Source organism: Danio rerio, chromosome 15, assembly GCF_049306965.1.
Source record: "Danio rerio strain Tuebingen ecotype United States chromosome 15, GRCz12tu, whole genome shotgun sequence".
Classification (NCBI taxonomy): domain Eukaryota; kingdom Metazoa; phylum Chordata; class Actinopteri; order Cypriniformes; family Danionidae; genus Danio; species Danio rerio.
In genome coordinates, this window is record NC_133190.1 from 41,075,636 (window position 1) to 41,088,695 (window position 13,060).

At 35.7% G+C, this 13,060-nt stretch overlaps 1 protein-coding gene across 1 annotated transcript in view; it reads left to right on the top strand.

The window, feature by feature from the left end:
- The first annotated feature begins 5,166 nt into the window (after window positions 1–5,166).
- The window catches only part of robo2 (roundabout, axon guidance receptor, homolog 2 (Drosophila)), an 866,533-nt gene continuing 858,639 nt past the window's right edge, over window positions 5,167–13,060 (top strand). The window contains exon 1 of the mRNA XM_073923230.1: window positions 5,167–5,338. The gene's annotated coding sequence lies outside the window, so the exon portion shown is untranslated. The remainder of the gene's footprint in view (window positions 5,339–13,060) is intronic.

The following is a 13,060-nucleotide window of genomic DNA, read 5'->3' on the forward strand; positions in this document are numbered from 1 at the left end:
CTGATAGAAACCTGTTTGCTGTGTGACCCCCTTTAGAGTACCAAATGAAGGTTTAAAGTCAGCAATATAAATTTATTAAGCAAAAAGGTTAAATACTCGATACTTGAATACATGATTACATTTATTCCACAAAAGATACTTAAAATGATTTAAAATGACATTAAAGACATTAAAAAACTGGAAAAAAAGATTCATTTTTTAATAAAATGCTGTTGCAGAAAAAAGAAACAAATGAAGAAACTTATTAATAGGAAAAATTCTAGAAACGATTCATACGTTAATTAAATGCTGTTGCAGAAAAAATAACCAAAACCATTATTAATAGTTTATAAGTATTCAACAGTTGTAACCACGGGGAGTGAAACAGACAACTGAGTTTGGATCCACTTGTAGGTTTATTCAGATAGTCAGGCAAGCAATGGTCAATACGGTTGCAAACAGGTATATAAAGGCAATCCAGAAACGAAGTCAAAATAACAGGCGAGAGGTTGTAAGGCAGGCAGCAGACTGGGATAACTAAATAAACAAGGCGAGGTAAGTACACGGGAAAACAGGGTTAGGAAAATGCGTTGTAATGTCACTGTAGCAGATAACAAGACTCAGCAATGTGAATGAGTGTGTGTGCTCCTTAAATAGTATGTGTTATCAGTCTTTGACAATCCTCATGTGGTGTGAGTGTAATCATTCTAAATGAGGAAGCATGTGTGAGTGTAAACTGAGTGCATGTATGAAAATGTAGTCCAGAAATAGTGGATTTGTAGTTCATGGTTATTGTGAATGAGATCCAGCGATCTATGAAGTACGATCGCTGGTAATCGTGACAACAGTGATTGAACACTAAATAAGTATATAAAATTTTACTAATTTTATTGGACCATGTGACACTAAAGACAAGAGAAATGATAATAGTAATTCAGCATTGCCATTATTTGAATAGGGTATATTTTAATAAACAAATAGTCAAATAGAAAAGATTAAAAAGTATTTTTATTGTAATTATGTATAGCTTAATGTTGTTAATTTTGATTAGTGCCTTATATTAGATATTGTGTCTTTTAATATTCTCACATTTAAATATGTGTATTCCTTAAGGTACCTTAAAGTACAAATTAAAGGTTTAGAGTTAGTAAGCTATATTTATTCAGAGAAAAGGTTGAATACTCCTAATTTAAAATGTTAAAAGATTACTTGTGTCGACATGAGGCTGAAGCTTTTATCCATAGTCAGCTTTCAGCTAACTATTTTATCATATTTGGATTTCCAGGGAATCAAAGCCATGACCTTGAAGTTGCCATTGCTGTGTTGTACCAGTTGAGCTTCACTTCACCCAAAGAATAGGCATTTCGATTGGACGCCTGCCCCTCCACCGAGCTGTTCGAAGCTGAAATCACGTAAGTATTCAAGTCCAACATTAAATACGTTTAAAGGCAAGTTAATTTGAGAGTGAGACAGGCCGGCACAAATCCGAAACAATGAGTCTGAAGGAAGCTGTGCAGATGCAGGGCCACCTAATCAAATTGCTTTCATTAAGTCTGTTGAAATGACAGAAGCTTTTACTTCACTTCTATTGGATTACCAGGAATGCAGCTCTCTTATGACAATCTGCATTATCGAAACAATCTTTCTCCTCCTCTTTTACTCTCTTTTGCCTCATCTTTTTTCTCGCTCTCTCTCTTTCTGGTTGGTCTGAATTATTCTTACTGTTTACAAAGGGGGTTTTGTGCAAACTTTTACAGAGTTAAGTAATATATAATGTTTTAATGAGTTTTTTTTTCTGTAAACACTGTAAAAAACACTGTAAAAAATGCTGTTCAACACAATTAGTGTTGGGATAACATTTGAAGGAATTAAGTTCACTTACTAGTTTTTACAAATTTTGTGGATTGAACACAAAACAATTAAGTTGTGCCCTAATAAACCTCAAGTGTTGTGTTTCAGCTCATTTTAAATAAGCAGTTTGATAATTAGTAATTTTTTTTGAGTGAAGGTTTTCAATTGTTGTTTTAAGGTGTGTCTGTAACAGCTGTTGTCATTGTTTTGTAGTTTTATGAAATCTTGAATTTTAATAGGTTTCTACTAATTATAATGCAATGAATGACCTCGGGCTGCACGGTTGCACAGTGGGTAGCACGTTCGTCTCTGTCACAGTTTGTTGAGGGACGGAGACAAAACGAGTTGGATCCAAGTGCAGTTTTAATGAAATCGTGCAGTAAACAGAAAAACAAGACATCCAAAAATCAAAAGTAACAAAATAACAACAAACAAACAAAATAAGGAACTATTGCAGAATTTTCAAGAACAAGGCTCAGGAACAACAAACCAAACAAGACTTACTAGACCACATAGACAAGATAGACAAATGACTCAGTGACAAACAACAGGTGCAGAGTGAATAAATAGTCCATGAAATCAAAACAGGAGCGGAGACATCTGTGATGCAATCAGTGTAAGTGGGATCCGGGTGTGTGCACGAGGGAATGTATGGACTTGTAGTCCTAGGGTGCTTTCACACCTACACTTGTTTCGGAACCTGTCTCGTTTGCCCAGTTTGCGCGGTTCGTTTGGCATATGTGAACAGGGCAATCGCGCTCTGTTCCACACCAAAGTAATCGCTCCGAGATCAATTGAATGAGGTGGTCTCGGCTCGATTGAAACGAATCCTGGAGCGGTTTGATTGCACTGAGAAAGCGATCCGATCCGAGCGCGGTTATATCACAGTGTTGTATGGATATGTAATAGGCATATACGGCTATATGGAGAGAGAATTATGAGTATGGCGGGAAGTTTTGCGAGTCCCCGGATGCCCGCAAACGAGTGATGATCTCCCGGTAATCTCGCGTCTCCCTCCCGGTCCTCAAATAGGCATCGTCGTGCACCCTGCTCACCCCTCCCCACCGCATCTCTCCTCAGACATGTCGCGCGCGCACCCTGTCAATCACCACCAAACCACCACCTCTCCTGACAGCTTAGCAGGACGCTGGAAAATAAACCCTGACACTCTGACCAATGTAAGGAGAGTTTACTCGCACGTGACTTGTTTTAGCTCTTTTGGTCCGATTAGAAACTTTGCAGTGTGAAAGCGAACCACTCCAAGAGCAAAAAGCAACAATGTAACATTTGTAATCTCTGTTTCGGAACAACTGAATCGATTCGCAGGTGTGAAAGCACCCTTAGAATAACTGTAGTTCGCCACCAGAGTTCACTAGCGAACTACAGTGCCGTCTGGTGGTCTCAGACAGTCATGAGAGCCTCACAGCAAGAAGGTCGCTGGTTCGAGCCTCGGCTGAGTCAGTTGGGGTTTCTGTAGGAAGTTTGCATGTTCTCCTAATACAGGAGTAGGTTTCCAGTGCTCCGGTTTCCCCCACAGTCCAAACTCTTTTATTGGTCTGACTTATTTCTTTCTGTTTATGAAGAGTAACAATCTGTAATGTATTTATTGCAGAGTTGAAGCATTTGTTTACAGAATTAAGACCTGTTTTAATAAGAGTTTTTCTCTGAAGATTTTCATTTGCGGTTTTAAGCATTCACAGAGCCGAAAGTATCAGTGTCAATTGTTTAAATTCATTAGCCGTCATGCAAAAAGACAGTTTACATGACAAGGAAAGACACAACATTGATCAAGGTGTACAGTGTGTAGTAGCTAAGCTTTGTAGGTATTAGGGATGCAACAATACAGTTAGCCCACGGTTTAATACATACCTCGGTTTTTTAGCACGGTTTTCGGTTCGGCTCTCTTGCCTTGACCTTTTTTTTAATTAAATTTTATTTTATTTTTTTATTCTATAGTCAATAGGAACAGTTAGAGATTAAGGAGAAAAAAAGGATTTATTGCAATACTCATTTTGTTTCACTTAAAAGCCAAGAAAAGTACCCTAGTGTATTGCTTAAAAAAATTAACACTGAAATCTCGCAGCTGCTGGTAGCCTATGTACAAACTGGGCACCACTTAAATTCCTACATTTTAAAAATAAACATACATGTGAAGTTAATAAAGATAAATTGACCATTTCAAATAAACTATTTTGTACTTAAACAATTTGTACTCCAGTAAACATAAATAAACCATTCTAATTATCTCAGTGCTGAAAAAAGTGTGAGACTGTAGTCTGTAACGCAGATCGAGTGCTTTTATAATATGACAAAAGCCCACATCTCACCAAAAATGGCTGGAAATCTTTAGGAATGAACACCCGCACTGCCTTTGTTTGTTTTTTGTGTCTCTCGGAACCAGTTGGGTATGTTTGCTTGAAAGATTCAGCGAGGGATTGTTGCTATTTGGAGGACTTTATTACCTTCTCTGCTATCCTGCCTTCAGACAGTGATATTGCTGGGTGATGGCGCTGCAGATGTGCAGTCTTAGTTATACGTGTAAAACACTATTGTTATTTTTTGTTCACCGTTTTTTCTTTTATTGGCATTATACTTACCGGCAAAAACGAAATGTACTCACACCGCAGATTTGAAAGACGCCGGCGCTTCCTTGTACTGTTGCCTCAGCCTCACTTCACCACTGCTTGCCATGTTAAAGTGGAATGATGGTTAAGCACCCCCTAACTTTAGAGCATAGTGATTGGATATTTTCTGGCAGGGAGGAGTTTCCTCATCTCAGCTCATTGACTTACAGGCACATACAGTCAATTCGGGGAGATAAAAAACGCACATGATTTATTTTTTACCGAGAAAACCGCAATTCACAAGCGCGTATTGAACCATGGAGGTCGTACCGAACGATACAATATTATAGTATTTATTTTAAAAAACTATGAAACCTTTATGAAATTTTAATTTTTAAAGTAATGTATGATCTTATAGTTTGAATTGATTTATGGTGTTGTGTAAAATTGTCATTTTATTTATTTAAGATTAGTTGTGTTGATTGGTTGAGTCAATTTAGCTTTTATGATTTGTGTATTTTTTAAAAATCTCTCTCTCTGCACCAACATTAACAAAGGTTTGGTCTTAGCAGAAGAAAATATTTTCTTTGACTGTGAATAAAATAAACTGATTGTGTTTTTGTAATGAAATGTTTTTAATAGTAAAATAAATAGCATTTTAAAAAAGGAAAGTCTCTCTCTATTCTGTTTTTGTGTGCGTGTATCTCTCTCCATCCCCCTGGCTCACTTTCTTCTCTTTCGCTCTCTCTCATTTTCGCTCCCTCTCTCTCTTTGCAGAGGGGATGAGCTCGGGAGGAAGGCTGAGTGCTTTGCCAGTTGTGTGTTCGAGAGGGCAGGAATCCCAACCGTGCGCAGACTATTTGGAGATCAGTTTCCCCTTGTCTGCTGGAAATACATTGCAAATGCGTTTTCAAGCTTCGCAGCGAAGATACCTGCTGTTAGAGGTAGGACAGGCGAGATGGAGTTCATTTGTGGGTGTGCATGTGCTTTAATGCGGTCCTCACATGGTGCGTTGATGGAAGTCAGTCACAGTTCTCTAACATTAGTCTTAGATTACCGTTAAGTGCACTTTGGAGTGGATACGATGTGCTATTTGATATCATTCTTGCTGTACATGATCTGTCAGATTTCCATCAGATCGTTTGGTTTCGAATGATTAGGTTTAGTTGCATGTCAACTTTCATTGCTGGACTTTATGTCAGTGTAAGTGCATGCAAGCTGACTTTGAAGCAGCATCTTGATGGATTTGGTGTGTTAAAGGACTGTTTTCTTGAGTCTTGGCCAGATTCCTTCTACTAGTGGTTGCGCTGAGACACTTGCTTTTTAAAAAATGTTTCTGAAACTCTTACTTGGGGCCAAGTTTTGCAAAAGTTCCAGAATTATGAGTGTGATTATACAACAGTTAGTTGCTTGGAGACACGCAGGCCTTGATGCTTTGGCTTATCTTGGAACTTGCTTCATTGATGTAAGTAAACAAAAAGTGTGGTAATTGGCCAAATTTTGTGCTGAAACATGAGTTAGTTGATGTTGGTTTTTTTGTAGCAGAGAATTTGAGTCATGTTGATGTTTTGGCTTCTGATTGGTCAATGAAACAATGATACAAAACATGTTCACTATATTCAGTGAGTGGTTATTTTGAAAGGATTCTTTCTTTCATTTTTATGGTATTAGCCTTTTGTAATATCTATTTTTAAATGTAGGCTAATGCAGCATCATAAAATATTAATGACACTGACTTATTCAATTGTATTATTATAGATTTATTTATATAATAAGCTTATTTTTAATGAACATATTTTTAATACAGGCTTATTTAAAAACAGGCTTATTTTTATAGGTTTGTTACAAACAAATTTAAATAAATAAATAAATAATAATAAAAAAAAAAATTTGTTGAGGCACATTGTTGGCACGTTGATATTTTGAGAAACTATAATAGTCTGTTCTATAGTCCAGGACAAAGCCGATCTATTGTCCAGCGCAGAGCGTGTTAGTTGTGCGCCTCGCTTACACACTGCTTAATACAAACAAGATGTAGAGCAATATGCAAATATCTTTACATATGAAAAATAATTAAAATATTAAGGATATATATAGGATATAATAAGTAGATATATATATATATATATATATATATATATATATATATATATATATATATATATATATATATATATATATATATATATAGATATATATAGATATATATATATAGGATATATAGGAAATATATAGGATTAAAATATTACAAAACATATTATTTTCTAGCATATATGAATATAAAAAACACTGCTTTTATGCCTTTTTCATCTCGGGAGGCTTTTCCAGTTCATTCATAACAATTTGCTTTTGTATAATGTTATTATTATTAGCAGTATTATTTATTATATCTATATTAATATTTGTTTTATTAAATACAAGCTTAGATTTGCCCACTTGTCAGGTTTTAGACCATATGGGGCACAGCATGTGTATTTGAATATAACTCAGGTTTTTGAACACACTTCGTTATTATCTTCATTTATTTGTTTGCTGAAAATTAGAACTGAATTTAGAAACAGTTTTAAAACAAATCTTTGGGCTTAACAAAGAAAATTAATTATTTATAGGCTGATCTCTGTGCGTACAAGGTTTCCCTATCCATGAGAGCGAAAGTGAAAGTTAATAAAGAGGAGGCTTTGTCTCTCATTCTCATGCTGTAGATGCTCTGTTTAACTGTTTTCTTGCTAGTGAAACGCTCAGTTAGACTTACTTTACGTCATGTAAAGTTGCAACGCAACTGACTCTTAAAGGGAATGGGAGATGAGACTCTAATTGGTTTATTCACAAAACACACCTATAACTCATTAAGGAAATAAACTCAACCCTTTTAGACCATGCGCCACGGCGCAAAGCGGATTTTCACGTCCTTATATTAGCAAAAGTGGATTCTGACATTTGACAATGCATTTGTCTGCGTTTTTCACTTTGCGCATGGATCGTCAAAATATAGCCTAATGACTTTTATACTCTTGGTATATGGTCTTAGTATAGATGTTTTTATTCAATAAAAGCTTATATTGTTCAACAACCAAGACAACAAATGCATTTACTTAATAATTTTCATTTTAACTTTCTTCATCAAGTTTTTTTTTATTTTATGGAGCATCATAGAATATTAAAAAATCATTTTGTTCAACAATCGAGACAATAAGTGCATTTACAAAGTTTTTTTATTTAACTTTGTTCCTAAACATTTTATTTTATTTTTAATTTAATTTAATTTAATTTAATTTAATTTAATTTAATTTAATTTTATTTTATTTTATTTTATTTTATTTTATTTATTTTTTATTTTATTTTATTTTATTTTATTTTATTTTATTTTATTTTATTTTATTTTATTTTATTTTACACTTTTTGAAGTTTAGTCAAAGTCAAAAATGAACTAGATGTTTTACCGCCAGACTCACCACGAGACATTTAAAATTATCTCACCCTAATTTGAGCTAAGATGAACGTTTTTTTCTAAAAACCTTAGAAATGATCACAGCATGTCATTCTTACAGCAGTGGAGAATGTAATTGGCTTGTGTCTGCATCACCGAAAATCTCCCCTCTTTCGAATGTGGTGTCTAAGCATTCTGTGATTTGGCACCGGCCTGCCACGCTTTAGAGAGTTTTATGAAATGTTTGCCGAAATCCACGGTGGCACACTTGCCCTCCAAGACCTCAACTGTGTTATTTCCCCTCCCTTTTTTTCCTGGCTCTCTCCAAGACTCCCATATAATTACATTCTGACAGTTGGATGGACAGCACGTCTGCGGCATCCACACCTCCACAGCGTGAAGCGGTGCGACGGCATTCAGAACCACGGACAGCTCCTTACAGACACCTACTTAAACGGATCCTGACGTGACAAGATAAAAGCAATGTAATTGTGGACGCCTGTGTGGCTGTCGTTATGCAGAGCAGCCCGTTCAATGGCTAATCTCAAACAGGTTGTTGTGTTTGAGAGCCGCGGCGCATGTTGATCTAGCAGACAGAAGGAGGGGGGGAGAGGATGACAGGAATCCAGGCGCCTGACGCTAGTCGTCCGACTCTTCACCAATCTGTCTGTCCTGGGCCGGTGTCCAGAGCGAGAGTCATTGACCACCGCCATCCACGCTGAACTCTAGCCCATTGTGGAAGTGGGTATTGATCAGGGGAATTAGTCTTCTTCATGGCGCCTACTTTTGTCAATGAAGAAGCAGGTTGTTGGGATATTGACTACATGAGTTTAAGTTTTAAAGAGGCCTTGTTTTACCTTGTAATGTTTTACTTTTCTTTTAGTGTGTTAATGTACAGTTGAAGGCAGAATATAAGCCCTACCGCAATTTTTTTTTCTTTTTTAAATATTTTCCAAATGTTGCTTAACAGAGCAAGCGATAATATTTTTTCTTCCAGATATGATCTTATTAGTTTTATTTTGGCTAGACCAGTAGTTCTGATACTGTGGTACATGTACCACTAGTGGTACGTGGGCTTCCTTCTAGTGATATGCGGAGGAATCAAATATGTAATATGTACATATGCTACAACTATTTCAAAATGTATCAAAAATGATTTACCTACAAAAATGACATATAATGATATTCATTAAATGACATATAGCCTATATTTCTGCAGTCCAGGCAACATTTTTAGGTGTTGATGAATTGGCTACTATATGTTAATACTTTACATTTAAGTACAGCACTTATCTTTTTACCTTTTACACATTTTAATATAAATGTTGACGTTTTTAGTTTAGTTTAGTTTTTACATATCAGCACAGTACAGTGTTAGTGTTCAGACTATTTATGTATAAAGTGGCTGACAATAATAAATATTCTTAATACCAGGAATTAATCTGCCACGTTTTTGAACTGTGCAGAACTGTAGCTGCTTTATTGGGCTTACTACGCTGTATTTCAATACTGCTCATTATGGTGGTACTTGGAGAGACAGTTTTTTTCTGAGGTGGTACTTGATGAAAAAAGTTTGAGGACCACTGGGCTAGGCTAATATTAAGCAATATTTTTTCCAGATGTCTACAGAACAAACGAATATGTTTAGAAAAATGGCTGCACGATATTGAAAAAAAATCTGATATTGATATATTTTGTTTTTCTGCAATATATATTGCGATATGAATACAATTTCACCAGATGAAATTCAACAGCTTTAATAGCACTTTTTGGAAAGAAATCGTTCATTTAGATTGATTGGGGTGATTTTGTAAGGGTATAAATGATGTTTAAAAATAATAAACAAATTACAAACAAAATAATTACAATAGAGCAATGAAAAAAGTCAAATAAACAGTGTTTTCCAGAGATTTAAACAGTATTTAGGTACATAAAGGCAGCATTTACAATGCAGATCTTGATGCTCAATTCCGATTTTGTGACTATCCGATTTTTTTTTTTTTGCTGATCTACTTACATTATCTTTTAAACGTGACTCATATCCGATTGTCTGCTTTTACACAGCACACGACAAAGGCGCAAAAAAAAGAGGGGGTGCTGACTCACAGCTGATAATAAAAGAGCGCTCTTTTCTCCGTTCCTGTATTTAATGTGTTCACATGGTTTAAGTTTTTAAATTTTGAGTTGTTGTTTTACTATAGTTTTTGACATAAAAGTTCTAATTTGACCTTCTTCTTTTAATCTAGGACTTTTTAAACCAGTGGGATCTTAATGTAATGTCCATGGAGTGATTTATGCACGTGATTTATTTATGCACGTGATGTATGCCACAGTTTTATATTAGTTTATATTGGTTACATGGCAGATGTTGCTCTCTCTCTCCCTCTCTCTTTAACATGCTTAAATACGTGTGCTATATGACAATATAAAGGCGTATTTAGTCCTCATGAAGTTTAAGGTTTGGGACTCTATTCTGAAATGTTAGCATCTGACTTGACGTCCTTCACTATGGTTTTTAATGATGCGCGACTTGCATTGACAGGTGAAAATCCGATCTACGTGTTTACACTGCAGACACGAGGGCACAGATCCAGTTCGTATTGGATAAATTTCCACATATGAACAAGGCCTGAATCTGATTTGAGTAAATCGGAATCCATGTGATTTTTTTATTTCTGCGGAATTGAGTCACTTAAACCATGCAGTGTAAATGCATCCAAAATTGTATAGTCTTTACTGTATTGCACAAATGTACTTTTTTGTGCCCAAATGCTTTAATCTCTCGTGAAATGCCTTTAAAACACATGCAAATGACAGTTTCAATGTTATGGTTATACTTTGCCAAGACTCAAATCTCTTATATTAACACTATATATTATAACCCTAACCCAACTTTTGTGCTGATCAGCTATTATCCCAACCCAACATTGCATATACTGCAATATGACTATTGCAAACACACACATTGCGATATTAATGCTGAAACAATATATTGTGCCACCCTGTTTAGAAATGTGTTGGGGAAATTTTTTTTTTTCCGTTAAACAGAAATTGGGGGAAAAATATAGAGGGGCACTAATAATTCAGGAGGGTTAATAATTCCGACTTTAACTGTATCTGCGTGTGCGTGTGTGGGATCTGGAAAGTTGCATTGTTTACCAGAAAAGGAATTTAAAAGGGATCTAATAGAGAGCACAGCTCCATATTTGCCTGAAATGTGTTGTTTATAGAAACATACTAGCATAATGTTCAAGGCGTATGAAAAGGAAGAGAGAATTAATGTCATTTAAGAGGAATGAAGGAATTACTTTGTTTTCCAAGTGTGTTTCAGTTTGCATGGGAATGGAGTGATGGAAAAGCCAAATGTTGAAATAAAGTCCCTTCATTTGCAAAAATAAAAACTATGTATAAAGTAATTACGCTTTGTTGTTTGTGAAAATGTGTTATTTAGAATAATTGGAGATGAACAAACTTTGAAGTAGTAAACATTAAACCCATGTGACTAATTAACTGTTTCTAGTATGCTTGCCTTGTTGCGACTAGTCTACCAATACTACAATTAGCTGCTCTAATAACTTGATGGAAACACACCTAATTTACATTTAGACATTTTCTTCGAACTTTACAAATATTTGTTTCACAACAGATTGAATGGTAACCAGCCTAATGTCAATCATATTAAGTTGATATGGCTCTTATTAAATGTATGCTCAAGTTGTGCTTGCAAAGTTGATTCTGGGCCTATTAAGCTACAAAGCATGCTATCTGTCTCAGACACAGAAAAGCTAGTTCATGCTCTTATGACTTCTAGACTGGATTACTGTAATGCTATGTTTGCTGGTTGCCCAGTATCTTCTATTATTAAACTTAATATATTATAACACAATAACTATTGTGAAAAGCACTATACAAATAAACTTGAATGGAATTAAATTAAAGGACTAAACATGCCAGATTTTGCTCATTTTTACAGATGCACATTGTCAAGTATCCTTTTTTCAAGATAACCTAGATGTTGTAGGGCCACACAAACCATGAGACAATATTTTGTTATCCACCCAATTAGTGCCTAATGTAACCTAATTAAAACCTAATCACAACCTAATTAAAAGATACAAAAAATGTCTAAAACCTTAAAAGTCACAGCGTTTCACGGTTTCTGCAGTGCAAAAAATAATTGGCTTGGCCTGTTTTGTCACAAACACTAAACTGACACACGGGTAATAGGTTTTAATCCACCTGCATGATCATCTGAATTGTCAGAAGCTCAAACTGATTTGGTTAAACCAACTAAATTGCTTTAGAGTTGGATACATAAACTCTTGACTCTTTAGACATTTGTCTTAAGAGTAATTTTAATTAAAATAAATATGTTTTGCTTTTTTCCAACAGGAATGTTTTCATTCATAAATATAAGAAATGATGGTGATATGTCTGAATGTGTGGCATGTCAATGGCAGCTTCTTTCTAATCATGAAATAGTCACTCTTCTTTCTCAGTCACGCTCAGTCTGGAGGTGATTGAATTGTGTATATGCAAATGACCATGCTTTTAATTCCAGCCAAGGGGCTATTGATGGAGAAGTAAATGGTTGCAATGTGAAATGGAGGCTTATTGATTTTATTTACCCCTTTCGCAACAAGACAAGCATGTGGAGAAGTGTAAGTGTGAGTGATGGTAAAGTGAACCAAGACCGGCATTATACATCACTGACTACTGTTCTGACTGACTCTGACTGAGTGTATGTGTATGTGTGAAAGAGAGAATATCTGATCACTGCAAACACTGACAGACAGCTGGAGGTGAGCAGTCAATAAAGGAAGAATTGCTTTCTAAAAAAATGCAAGACACTGCAGATGGATAGGGTAAAATATAAATTCTAGTTATCACCATACCATCATTCATTCGTTTATTTTCCTCCAGCTTGGTTTCTTTATTTAGGGGTCGCCAGAACGGAATGAACCCCCAACTTATCCAGCATATGGTTTATGGATGCCCTTCCAGCTGCAAACCAGTACTGGGAAACACCCACACATTCTCACATTTACTACGGCCAATTTAGTTTATTCAATTCACCTACAGCACATGTCTTTGGACTGTAGGGTAAACCAGAGCACCTGGAGGAAACCCACGCAAACACGGGGAGAACATGCAAACTCCACACAGAAATGCCAAATGCCCAGGCAGAACTTAGACCAGTGATCTTCTTGCTGTGAGGTGAAGGTGCTAATCACTGAGC